Below are 13,769 nucleotides of genomic sequence, written 5' to 3' on the forward strand. Positions count from 1 at the left end.
GTGCTCGGAAAGAAAGGGGCGGATTTTACGGATGTTGTAAAGAAAGAAACAACAGGTCTTGGCAGTCTGCTGGATATGAGCAGAGAAGGAGAGAGAAGAGTCAAAGATGACCCCAAGGTTTCGAGCTGAGGAGACAGGGGGAATGAAAGAGCCATCAACAGAAATAGAAAACGGGGGGAGCGGGGAGGTGGGTTTGGGGGGGAAAATAAGAAGCTCGGTTTTGGTCATATTTAATTTCAGGTGGCGTTGAGACATCCAGGCAGCAATGTCAGACAAGCACGCTGAAACTTTGGTTTGGATGCAAGGTGAGATATCAGGGGTAGAAAGGTAGATTTGGGAGTCATCAGCATAGAGATGGTAGGAAAAGCCATGGGATGAGATTAATGAACCAAGGGAAGAAGTGTAGATAGAAAAGAGGAGGGGACCAAGAACAGAACCCTGAGGTACGCCGACAGGCAGAGGGGTAGAAGTAGAAGAGGATCCACCAGAGTGAACACTAAAGGTGCGGAGGGAGAGGTAGGAAGAGAACCAGGAAAGGACAGAGCCCTGGAATCCAAGTGAGGACAGGGTATCGAGAAGTATGCTGTGATCGACAGTGTCAAAAGCAGCGGAAAGATCAAGAAGAATGAGGATGGAATATTGACCTCTGGATTTAGCCAGTAATAGGTCATTGGAGACTTTAGTAAGCGCAGTTTCGGTTGAGTGGAGAGGGCGAAAACCAGATTGTAGTGGGTCAAGAATAGCATGTGAGGACAGAAAATCAAGGCAGCGGCGGTGAACAGCATGCTCAAGTAATTTGGAGAGAAAAGGAAGGAGGGAGATGGGTCGGTAATTAGAGGGACAAGTAGGGTCGAGTGAAGGCTTCTTAAGGAGAGGTGTGACCACAGCATGTTTAAAGGCAGCAGGGACAGTCGCAGTGGAAAGTGAGAGGTTGAGAATGTGACAGATAAAAGGAATAAGAGCAGGAGAGATGGCATTAAGAAGGTGGGTGGGAATGGGATCAGAGGAACAGGTGGTACATTTTGAGGAAGAAAGGAGAAGTGTAGTTTCCTCAATAGTAACTTCAGGAAAGGAGGAAAGGGAATGAGGGGAAGGAGAGAGAGGGGAACGGACTAGTGGAGGGAGAGGTGGTGAGGTAGAGAAAGCAAGGTTTATCTTTTGAACCTTGTTGTGAAAGAATTCAGCAAGGGTCTGAGGAGATAATGAAGGGGGAGTTGGGGGAGGGGGCACCTTGAGGAGAGAGTTCAATGTGGTGAAGAGAAGTCGAGGATTAGAGCCAAGAGAGTTGGTCAGTTGGATATAATAATCCTGTTTGGCACGTAAAAGAGCAGATTGGAAGGAGGTCAGCATGAACTTAAAGTGTAAAAAATCAGCAAGGGCCCGAGATTTCCGCCAGAGGCGTTTGGCGGAGCGGGTACAGGAACGTAGGTAGCGGATATTAGAAGTCAGCCAAGGTTGGGGTTTTGTACGCCTTACAGGGCGGGTCATCAAAGGTGCAAGAGTGTCTAAGGCAGAGGATAGAGTATTGTTGTAAGAAGAAACAGCCTCGTTGACAGACGTGGATGGTGCCACAGTAGAGAGGAGGTTTGAAACATGGGAGGATAGAGATGAAGGGTCAATATCGTGAAGATTCCTAGATAAATGAGATAAGATAGGACGGGACTGGGAGGGAGGAGATTTAAGTGTGAAAGTTATAAGATGGTGATCAGAGGAGGGAAGATCAGAGGCAAGGAAACTAGAGGGTGAACAGTTGGAGGAGAAGATGAGATCAAGACAGTGACCATTTTGATGAGTGGGGGAGGTGGAGCATAGTTGGAGATTAAAGGAGGACGTTAAAGCGAGTAACTTGGAAACATAAGAGTTGGAAGGATCATTAGCAGGAATATTAAAGTCACCAAGGATGAGAGAAGGGGAGGAAGGATCATGGAAGAAGGCAAGCCAGGCGTCAAAGTCACTGAGAAAGGATGAAAGGGGCTTATCAGGGGGACGATAAATGACCGCTATTCAAAGAGGCAGAGGAGAGAAAAGGCGGATAGAGTGGACATCAAAGGAGGAAAAACAGTGAGATTGAGGTGGAAGAAGGGGTTGAAATCTGGAGGAGGGAGAGAGAAGTAGTCCAACACCGCCCCCACGGCCAGCAGGGTGAGGAGTATGTGAAAATAGATAACCGCCATGGCACAGGGCTGCGACTGAAGCAGAGTCATCAGGGCAGAGCCAGGTTTCTGTTATGGCGAGCAGATGGAGGTGACGCGAGATAAAGAGGTCCTGGATATAGGTGAGTTTGTTACAGATAGAGCGGGCATTCCATAGGGCGCAAGAGAAGGGCAGAGAAGAGGAGGGGAGTAGAGAAATAGAGATGAGGTTAGAGAGGTCGTGGTGAGATCTGTAGAGTTGGGTTAATAGTTGGTGAGGGGGGCCAGGATTGGGATTGATGTCACCGGCTGAGAGTAAGAGTAGGAGTAAAAGAGAGCGGAGGAGAGTAGGAGAGGTGTGGCGTCGAAGGCGAGAGGTATTTAGGTGGAATGGGGAAGGCAAAATGGAGGGAAGAAAGAGGCGGAGATTAAAAGCCAAGAGGGAGGAAGAGGGTAGGAGAGAAGGTGAGGTGATGAAGTCGATGGATGGGCAGTGAGTTCCTGTAGCGGAAATCCTGAAAATCTGATTTGGTGAGGACTGAGGTTGGACACCCCTGACCTATACCGACAGATTGGATACACTCATGTCAATGGAAAAAAATGCTGTCTATTTTTCAATTTGGAGATAATTAAATTGTGTGGAAATCAAATCAGCAAGACACCACTGTTGTCACAACATACCAGAGTGAAATTACTACTATCGTGGAGGCAGCTATACAGGGTCTTCTGACTGAGAGAATTATTTGGTAAGCTGAATCATAGAAAATGGTTAGAACCTCCTGTTCCCATTAAGAACAAAGCATTAACAGTGAGAGCTGATGGAATACTCAACACAAAAAGGAAGCCCCTTATTCCACACCTGAGTTCTGTACAAACTGAATACCTGGAGACAGGAATATTGTTCTTCCTAATTGATATGGGCAGATTTTTTTTGATTGAAATTACTAACCGGGCCTATAAACAAAAGATGCCTGAATGAAATCACCATGAAAAACTCAATGGACAAGCTAGCCATGAAATCTTTAAAAAGATAAGGTGTTGAAATGTGCTGTTGTTGCTGACATGCTTCCTTATATGGTAAGTATATTAAGAGGGGATGTGAGACCACCCTTGCCACCAAAATAGGAGTGGCCTAGTGGTTAGAGCACCGGTTCAAATCCCAGTGCTGCTCCTTGTGATCTTGGGCAAATCACTTAACCCTCCATTGCCTCAGGTACAAACTTAGATTGTGAGCCCTCCTGGGACAGAGAAATACCCAGTGTACCTGAATGTACATAAGTAATGCCACACTGTGAAAAGACCAAGGGTCCATCGAGCCCAGCATCCCGTCCACGACAGCGGCCAATCCAAGCCAAGGGCACCTGGCAAGCTTCCCAAACGTACAAACATTCTGTACATGTTATTCCTGGATTTGTGGATTTTCCCAAGTCCATTTAGTAGTGGTTTACGGACTTGTCCTTTAGGAAACCGTCTAACCCCTTTTAAAACTCTGTCAAGCTAACCGCCTTCACCACGTTCTCCGGCAACAAATTCCAGAGTTTAATTATGCGTTGGGTGAAGAAAATTTTTCTCCGATTTGTTTTAAATTTACTAACTGTAGTTTCATCGCATGGCCCCTAGTCCTAGTATTTTTGGAAAGCGTGAACAGACGCTTCACATCCACCTATTCCACTTCACTCGTTATTTTATATACCTCTATCATGTCTCCCCTCAGCCGTCTCTTCTCCAAGCTGAAAAGCCCTAGCCTCCTTAGTCTTTCTTCATAGTAACTCACCTTGAGCTACTACTGCAAATCTAAATAAATAATATAATAATACCCTACCTGCATGACACCACCATTAAGAAACTTGTTGTTAATAAATACACTTGTACAATTAAATTAATATCAAAATGCTTTAAACTTTATGATCAGACCGTTCCAATTATTTAATAAGGAAGCACCAGTTTATTTATTTCATTTATATCCCACATTATCCCAATAGATCAGGTTCAATGTGGCTAACAACTTATTGTGATTAACAGCACAAAATGTGATGTGGGATAGTATACTTTAAGTGGTAATAACAAAGGACCCTGTTTGCTAAGCTGTACTGTAGGCATGTTAGTGTTTTTAGTGTGAAATGAAAATTGGCATATGCTAACCAGGAGCGTAGCTAGGTGGGGGCATGGGCTCCCACAGATCTTTAGCCCTGGCCCCCTCTACTTTCGGCCCCCCTGCCACCAACCCTCCCCTGCCATTTTTGACCCCCCCCCCCATCCTGCTGCCGCTGACCCTCCCCTGCCACAGGTACCTTTGCTGGTGAGGGTCCCCAACCCCCACCAGCCAAAGTCCTCTTCAGTGCCGGTCTCCGGCGCATTCGCTGATCTGTTTCTGTAAGTCTTGACTCCTGACATCCTACTCGTAGGAACGTGCAGGACGTCAGGACTCACAGAAACAGATCAGCAAATGCGCTGAAGAGGACTTCAGCTGGCGGGGTTTGGGGACCCCCGCCAGCAAAGGTACCTGGCGGTGGCGAAGTGGGTCGAAAGTGGCAGGGGAGGGGCGGGGGTCAAAAGTGGCAGGGGGGTCGGTGGCGCTGGGGGGGGGCTAAAATGTGACCCTTCACCTCGGGCTCTTGACCCCCCCCTCCCGCCAAGGTCTGGCTACGCCCCTGGTGCTAACGCTAGAGATGCCCATAGGAATATATGGGAATCTTTAGCGTTTAGGTAAAAACGCTAGTCACCTTAGTAAACAGGGCCTCATATGAGGATTGAGTATTACAATCTGTAATATGGAAATGAATGCTAGATGCGAAAAGGTAACAATTTATAGTCATCCATGTATAATAACAATTATAATGGAAATGAGAAATTGAATAATTGTACAATTAGGGGTTTAAATTAATTATGATCATCTGTGAGAAATTGCTTTAAACAGAGAGGCTTTAAGGTATTTATGGAATATCAAATAATTAAGCCCATCTAGTGAATTTCAGGACGGAATTCCACCATTTGGTACAGAGGTAAGGGAATCCTTACATGTAGATTGACTTGTAGATCACATTTTTGCAACAGGGATAGTTGAGGGTCATCCCCCAGTCTTCTCTTCTCCATCTTCCCTATACCATACCCCTCCCAATCTCTTTCCTTTTGCTTGTTTACCTTTCCATGTTCAATTCACATACTCTTAAAACCTTACTATTACTATGTTTACTACAGTTTGTAATATTCTCCTTACAATACTTTGTAATTCTATTTACTATGTAAGCCGCATTGAACCTGGTGTGTGTGGAAAAGCGCGGGGTAAAAATGTAATAAATAAAAAATCTCTTGAACCAGGGAGAGTGTTGTGAAGGGGAAGATCAATTAAAGGTTGCATATAATCAGGGATTAACTACTACTACTAATACTACTTATCATTTCTATAGCGCTACTAGACGTATGCAGCGCTGTACACTTGAACATGAAGAGACAGTCCCTGCTCGACAGAGTTTACAGCCATATAGAGTTTTAATGTACATAGTCTGAATGTTATTCTGGCTTTGATTAGTGAGTGGTGTTAAACAGGCAACAGTTTTGTTGTGCAAAATATAAAAACACAGCAAATAATACTGCGCTGTTAACACTGTGCACAATAATAAATTCCAACCCATGTAAGTTATCTTCCATAGCAAGCTGGCTAACCCTTAGGTTGGCCTGAGGTGCCCTGCCATGCAAGCGGGGGCCTTGCAGGGCTGACATGGGCTTCCATGCCAGTGCCTGGGTCACAACCCACAGCAGTGAGGCTTAATGATCACCACCATATAGATATAAAGAAATTAGAAAAGGTGCAGAGAAGGGCGACGATCATGATAAAGGGAATGGAACCACTTCCCTATGAGGAAAGGCTGAGAAGGTTAGGGCTCTTCAGCTTGGAGAAAAGGCGGCTGAGGGGTGATATGATAGAAGTCTACAAGATAATGAGCGGAGTAGAGCGGACAGATGTGAAGCGTTTGTTTACACTTTCAAACAACAACAAAACCAGGGGACACAAGATGAAGCTAGAATATGGTAGATTTAAAACAAACAGGAGAAAGTTTTTCTTTACTCAGTGTGTAGTTAGACTCTGGAACTCGTTGCCAGAGAATGTAGTGACAGCAGCTGGCCTTACGGAATTTAAAGGGGTTTGGACAGATTCCTGAAGGAAAAGTCCATTGAACATTATTTAAAAAACATTTTTTTTTTGGGGGGGGGGGGGGGGGGGGTTGCCGGGTTCTTGAAGCCTGGATTGGCCGCTGTCGGAGACAGGATGCTGGGCTTGATGGACCCTTGGTCTTTTCCCAGTATGGCGGTGCTTATGTACTTATATAGCAAACAGGATTGTTGTATGCTGAGCCCCACCCCTTCCTGTTTGACTAACCAAGGGGCCCTTTTACGAAGTGGTGGTAAGCCCAACGTGGGCTTACTGCTCGCTAAATGGGAAGTACCGCTGGGCTACCGCAGCAGTCTGATGGTAGTTCCCTCCCCCAGTGCGCGCCATGTCTGGCGCTGCAAAAATATTTCAATTTTTGTAGTGCTGGTGTGTATCCGGTGGTAATCGGGCAGTGCCTCTTGCTGCCTGGTTATTGCTGGGTTAGTGTGGGAGCCCTTACGGCCACCTCAATGGCCATGCGGTAAGTGCTTCGCTTGCCGCCTTGGCCATTTCTTGAAAAAAACAAAGACCTGCCTTTTAGCCGTTGCTGTAAAAGGGGGCCTTAGCGTGCGTGAAAAACACGCACCAATGCCATTACAGGTCCCCTTTTGCTGCTGGTTCATAAAAGGACCCCTAACACACTGCCATGAAGCCAAGTTAGGCCCTACTGGGCCCCGTACTCAGCATTTCTGGCTGGCAAGGGGTTCAACCCTCTGTTAACAGGTTTTATTTGGGATAGGTCCATTGTATGCAAATCATATACAGCAGGGGCATAACCAGAAACTCACGCCCCCAACCGGCATCTCTCCCTCCCCTTCCCCCCAGGCAATTGGGAGCCAACTTATTGGGGATGCTAAACCCAACAGAAATCGCCTCTCCATGGACATAGTCAAAGAATTTGTTCAATATTGAAGATGTTTAAGCACCCACAGAGCTGGCTCCTATGAGTGAGGGTCTCTGACTCCACTTCTTCAACCTCCCCCACCCCCAACTTTGAAGCACTTTCGTTGGGCACTATTATATTTGGACTGATGATGACAAAAGAAGGAGTGCTTGCTAAGAAGATAAAGTTCTTTAGAGTTGAAGTCATTTAAATATCTGCACAAATCATTTTGCTTTTGTACGTTGAGAGGTATAATAATGATGTTAAGGTATGTACATTACCAATTCACGAAGTTTAGGTAGTATGCGGCAGAAACTATATTGCACTCGCACAAGAAGTTAAGTGATAGCTTTAAGTATATTATTTGAGAGTCATTACCAACACTTATAAGCAGTTAAGGAGCAGAAAGACTATAGTTGCTACTGTTAAGTTTCTTGGAGCAGTTTCCCCTAACGGTGCAATCCTGAAAGATTTACACCCTGGAGCTTCACTGATGTCTTTTCTCGTTCTACTGTAGGTCGTGAATGTTAAAAACAGTCTCTGACTGGCAAACTGGCGATCACAGGGAAGGGTGGCACCTGGAAGCCTACTTTGCCTTTTCTTTCATCCCCTGACACAAAGCCCTCGTCTCTTTTCTTTCCTCGCTCCTAAGCTTACCCAGTCCAGAGGCTCCAAAGCCACCCTCTTTCCAGCACTGCCAAAGACTTCCACCCCCCACCCCCATTCCAGCATGGGGCCCCGCTGCCTTCCCTTCCTTGTGAGCTCACTCTTGACTCTCCCTCTAGGAGCTCCGTGTGGGGCTGGGGAGCGGGACCGTGACATAAATCACAGGTCTTGCCCTCCTTTCCTCTCTCTGTTCTCTATCCTGCCTTCCCTCCTCTCTCGCATTTTCTTTGTTCTCCCTTTATTTTGAACCGTTTTCCTGTCTCACCCTTGCACATCCCCTCTCCTCCCCTTTCTCATGTTGTAAGCCTCCTCCCCCCCCCCCCCCCCTCACCTTTCTTCCTCCGCTGCCCTCTCTCTCCGGGACTTGCTTACATGCTGTTTGCTCCGGCCTGCCCCTTCCTCCCCCTCTTCCCTCCCCTCCGCCCATTGATGGTGTGAGGAGCTGCGCTGAGACCTGCATACTGAGGAGCTGATCAGGATTCCTCCAGCAGCAGGAGCAGCCAGCACGGAATACCAATGCTCTGAGAGCCCCCTCCTCTCCCTTGGAAATCGGAAGCCCCTCTCCTCCAGCCAGGAGTCCGACACCTCCACAGCACCGACCCCCCTCCCCCCAAAGCCAGGGAGAAAGGGGTCCCTGCACTCCTCCTTCACACGCTGCAGGCCCTCCGAGCCCGGGGCCCCTATCTCTGAGCTGGGAGGCAGGACTGAGAGAAAAGAACTGGGGTCCCCTGAGCGTCCCGGAACCTCGAAGGAGCGAAGCAGTAGGGGCGGCGGGTGGGGCCCGATCGCCAGCTCCAGGGACCCTGTTCTCGTCTGAGCCAGACGCCCGCTGAAGATCTCTGGGTCCCCTCCTCCCCCTGCTTTCATGGATGAGTCCTCTTTTCTGGGGAGATTTACCTTTGCTCTCTGGGCAGCGGATTGCACGTGTAGACCCTCTGTGGCCTTCTCCCTGGTGACGGGCAGCTTGACGCCCTTGTAGCCCCTCACAGCCCCCACCGGAGCGGATCTGGTTTCCTCTATCATCTGGTTTTCGGCGAGCAGAAACAGCAATTTCTTATCGGACAGCTCTGGGGCTGGAGTGCTGCAGCCGCCTCTGGGACCCTTGATCCCCCCCCCCCCCAAGCTCTCCTCAGCTGCCCCTATTCAGTTCTTCTGAACCACCTGACTTCGCTCTCTGCCCTTTACCCCCTTTCTTCCTTGCCTTCTCTACTCCCCCCCCCCCCCCCTGCTCTCGCCTGCCTCCTCTCTTAGGGTGTGATGAAGCGGATTCGAATCTTGGGACCCCTGGAGAACTTCAACCCCCTACATTTCTGTGCTGGAATTTGGGAGTTTTAATAATCTGAAATCCCCCTCCCCACCGCCCCTCTGGCGCGGGGGTAAACTTCCTTTCTCTGGGCGTAGGGACTGGAGGAGGGGGGCCCTATGTATACGATCTTGGGGGCCTCGATGTGTGCGCCCCTGGGGGGCTTTGTACTTGTTGGGGCCAGTGATCCGATTGTCTGTACAGGATGGCAGTCTCTCTGGTTGTACAACCAAATAATCAGAATCAGTACAATCGAATAACCCCATCGCGACAGCACCACAATGATCAAGACAGTGAATAGCGATCGTGACACAAGAATAACCAAATAGTAATAGCAGAATAACTAGGATCCTGAGACACAATAACCAGGTTCGGGACGATAACCAGGATCTGGACAAAGGAGTGGGACAGAGACTATCGTGATAATAAAATAATCCAAATGGAGACAAAATAACTATCGGGACAGGGAATAAATATCAGGACAACAGAAGTCCAGATCCCTCTCCAGTTTTTTTTTTGTTTGCTTTTGCTTTAGTATATTTTTGTGTGCTTTGGGGTGGATTTTCATCTTCGGGGGCAGAGGGGCTGGATTACCTCCACCAACCCGTCGGCTCCCCTGATCGCCTCCCAAGGATGGAGACCGAGGTGTGCTGCTGAGGATTCCTCGGGGACAGACTGAGCTGGGAGCTCCCTTCTGGCCAAGGGTTTGGCATCTCCAGGACTCTGCACTTCACTAATTCCGTAAGTCAGAATCCTCCGCCCCCCCCCCCCCCCCCTCTTCTCGGGGAGTCAAAGTGTAGGTTGTATAAGGACTGGCTGAATGGCAGAGGTTTATGGGCGTTATATATAGCTGTGATTGTTTTTTTTATCTAAGTTATGGGTATTTATATATTATATACATCCTGTGCATGTAGGCTGTAGGTGTCTGGGGAGGGAGTGCGCTCGTGGGTTTTATGTATAGGGGCAGTAGTGGCCGTGTATATAGGGTGGCGATCTTTGGGTGTAGGGTGATGGTGTCTATATGTTGTGTGTATTGGTAGGGCAAGAGGGGGAGGAGTAATCGATGTGTGTGTGTATGTGTGTGTGTATATGTAGGTCTCCATATGTGCTGCTTCCCCTATGTCCTATTTTATTATAAGGGATGGTGTAGGGGGCAGTGGTTCTGATTGCCCAACTCCATAGGCAACTAGTACAACTGAGCCATTCTTATCTAGCACAATACAGCCAGCCAGACTGCGCTTGCACCTGGCCTTACCCTCTCATTAGCTTTGAAGCTCCTGAATCCTGAATAGGAAGGAGGTGGGCTGGGGGAGAGCTGAATTAATTAATAGGTAACTACCCAGCTCAATACGATTACGCAAATTTGAGAATGAGCTCTGTTCTTACCAGAAGACCTTCTAATGGGGTTATTTATGAGGCGGTTCAAATAAGACAGATCCGTATTTATTTAGTCTGTGTCTACTGGCCAGTCTGTCTACCTCGATCTGTTTATCTAATCTTTCTCTTCTTTCCTCTGTCCAAGAAGACACACCATTATGGCCATTGTACATTATTTTCGCTTTCTTGTAGAGCAGCATAGCAACATAGTAGATGACAGCAGAAAAAAAGACCAAAAGGTCCATCCAGTTTGCCTAGTTACTTCTGCCAGCTTTGTTACTAGAGAAATATCCTATGGTTTTGCAGCGTGCACCAGGGAGCATGTAATCAGCATGTTATGTGATTGTTTACTAATTCTAGTGTCTGCACACAATTTGCATCAGGCACTTCATACACCAGACACACACATGCACACAGAAAAAAAAAGGAACCTGCTGCTTTTTCTTTGCCATGTCAGAGCTTCACCTCCTCTACCACTCATCTTCTTGTTCTTTCCTCTATTCTTCCATCTCTCCCTTTTATCACTCTTTTCTCCATATTTTTTCTGTTTCTTTTCTACTCCCTTCCTTTACCTGTCTTCCTTTCTCACCTTTCCCGTCTCTTCTCTCTCACTTTCCATCTTCTCTTCCATCTCTCTCTTCTCTTTTATCTCCTTCTCCCTCTTCTCACTTTTATCCTCTTTCCCACCTACCCTCTTAATTTTCTCTTCTCGCTCCCCATATTTCTTCCCACGTTCTCTCTCCCTTTCCTACTTCTCCCACATACCAAAGTCTCCTCATATATTGTTTTCTTTTTATATCTTCTCTTTTTCTCTTGTTCATTCTCCATTCCCCATCTTCATTTTCTTTCTGCTGTTCCTCATGTCTTTCCCCATCTTTCCTCTTCTCTTCACCTTTCCCGCAATCATGCCTCTCTCCATATTGCTTCTTTCATCCCTCTTTTTCTATACTGCTTCCCCATTTTCCTTCTCTATTCTCTTCTCATCTTTTTTCTGTTCCTCACTTTCACCTTTTCCCCCATCTCACTTTTCTCTTCCTCATATCCCTATATCACCCTTTTTTATTTCTCATCTCTTTTCCTTATTTCCCAACTCTCTTCTCATATCTATTTTGTCTCTCTTCCCTTTCTCTGCCCATCTCTTACCTCTCCTCCCATCTCTCACTTTTATGCACCCCCCTCTCCAACCATATTTTCTCTCCCTTCCATATCTCTGCGCTGTCATGCCAGCCTCGTATCTGTGAACTTCTGCTATCTCTCCAAAAATGGTTGTCCTGTATTCCACATTCTGCTCTCATCTTTCTCTACTAAATTCCCAAACCTCTTTATCTTCATTCACCCTCTTTCCACATCTCTCTTCCCATTGCTCTTCTTTCTCTTTTCCACTTCTGCACCTATCTGGTGCCATTCAGATTACTTTCTTCTAACTTTCTCATCTCTACATTTCATAAGTACATAAGTACATAAGTAGTGCCATACTGGGAAAGACCAAAGGTCTATCTAGCCCAGCATCCTGTCACCGACAGTGGCCAATCCAGGTCAAGGGCACCTGGCACGCTCCCCAAACGTAAAAACATTCCAGACAAGTTATACCTAAAAATGCGGAATTTTTCCAAGTCCATTTAATAGCGGTCTATGGACTTGTCCTTTAGGAATCTATCTAACCCCTTTTTAAACTCCGTCAAGCTAACCGCCCGTACCACGTTCTCCGGCAACGAATTCCAGAGTCTAATTACACGTTGGGTGAAGAAAAATTTTCTCCGATTCGTTTTAAATTTACCACACTGTAGCTTCAACTCATGCCCTCTAGTCCTAGTATTTTTGGATAGCGTGAACAGTCGCTTCACATCCACCCGATCCATTCCACTCATTATTTTATACACTTCTATCATATCTCCCCTCAGCCGTCTCTTCTCCAAGCTGAAAAGCCCTAGCCTTCTCAGCCTCTCTTCATAGGAAAGTCGTCCCATCCCCACTATCATTTTCGTCGCCCTTCGCTGTACCTTTTCCAATTCTACTATATCTTTTTTGAGATACGGAGACCAGTACTGAACACAATACTCCAGGTGCGGTCGCACCATGGAGCGATACAACGGCATTATAACATCCGCACACCTGGACTCCATACCCTTCCTAATAACACCCAACATTCTATTCGCTTTCCTAGCCGCAGCAGCACACTGAGCAGAAGGTTTCAGCGTATCATCGACGACGACACCCAGATCCCTTTCTTGATCCGTAACTCCTAACGCGGAACCTTGCAAGACGTAGCTATAATTCGGGTTCCTCTTACCCACATGCATCACTTTGCACTTGTCAACATTGAACTTCATCTGCCACTTGCACGCCCATTCTCCCAGTCTCGCAAGGTCCTCCTGTAATCGTTCACATTCCTCCTGCGACTTGACGACCCTGAATAATTTTGTGTCATCGGCGAATTTAATTACCTCACTAGTTATTCCCATCTCTAGGTCATTTATAAATACATTAAAAAGCAACAGACCCAGCACAGACCCCTGCGGGACCCCACTAACTACCCTCCTCCACTGAGAATACTGGCCACGCAATCCTACTCTCTGCTTCCTATCTTTCAACCAGTTCTTAATCCATAATAATACCCTACCTCCGATTCCATGACTCTGCAATTTCTTCAGGAGTCTTTCGTGCGGCACTTTGTCAAACGCCTTCTGAAAATCCAGATATACAATATCAACCGGCTCCCCATTGTCCACATGTTTGCTTACCCCCTCAAAAAAATGCATTAGATTGGTGAGGCAAGACTTCCCTTCACTAAATCCGTGCTGACTTTGTCTCATCAGTCCATGTTTTTGTATATGCTCTGCAATTTTATTCTTAATAATAGCCTCCACCATCTTGCCCGGCACCGACGTCAGACTCACCTTTCCTATCTCTTCCTCACTTCTCCAATCTACACAGTATCTCTCCTTTCTTATCCATCTCCTTCCTATCTCTTTCTCATATACTACCCTTTCATTTATTCCATCTTTCTTTTCCTTCAATACACCCTTCATCCCATTTTTCTGTTATGTCCTTCCCATCTCTCTCCTCTTGTCTCTTCTCCTTCCATCTCTCTTCCCCATTTGCCTATATAAAAAAATGCATCTATGCGGCATACACAGCTAAAACTAAAGAGAATAGAAAGAAAAAGACAAGAGAGAGGAGATACAGAACTCCATTGTTCATGGAAAGGTGGTATTAGTAGACAAGTAGTAGACAAGTATGACTGAACAGACCAGCAGG

At 46.7% G+C, this 13,769-nt stretch overlaps 1 protein-coding gene across 1 annotated transcript in view; it reads left to right on the forward strand.

The window, feature by feature from the left end:
- The first annotated feature begins 9,630 nt into the window (after positions 1-9,630).
- Positions 9,631-13,769, forward strand: part of GRIK5 (glutamate ionotropic receptor kainate type subunit 5) — a 344,153-nt gene continuing 340,014 nt past the window's right edge. The window contains exon 1 of the mRNA XM_030213069.1: positions 9,631-9,875. The gene's annotated coding sequence lies outside the window, so the exon portion shown is untranslated. The remainder of the gene's footprint in view (positions 9,876-13,769) is intronic.

The sequence above is a fragment of the Microcaecilia unicolor genome, chromosome 8, assembly GCF_901765095.1.
Source record: "Microcaecilia unicolor chromosome 8, aMicUni1.1, whole genome shotgun sequence".
Classification (NCBI taxonomy): Eukaryota; Metazoa; Chordata; class Amphibia; order Gymnophiona; family Siphonopidae; genus Microcaecilia; species Microcaecilia unicolor.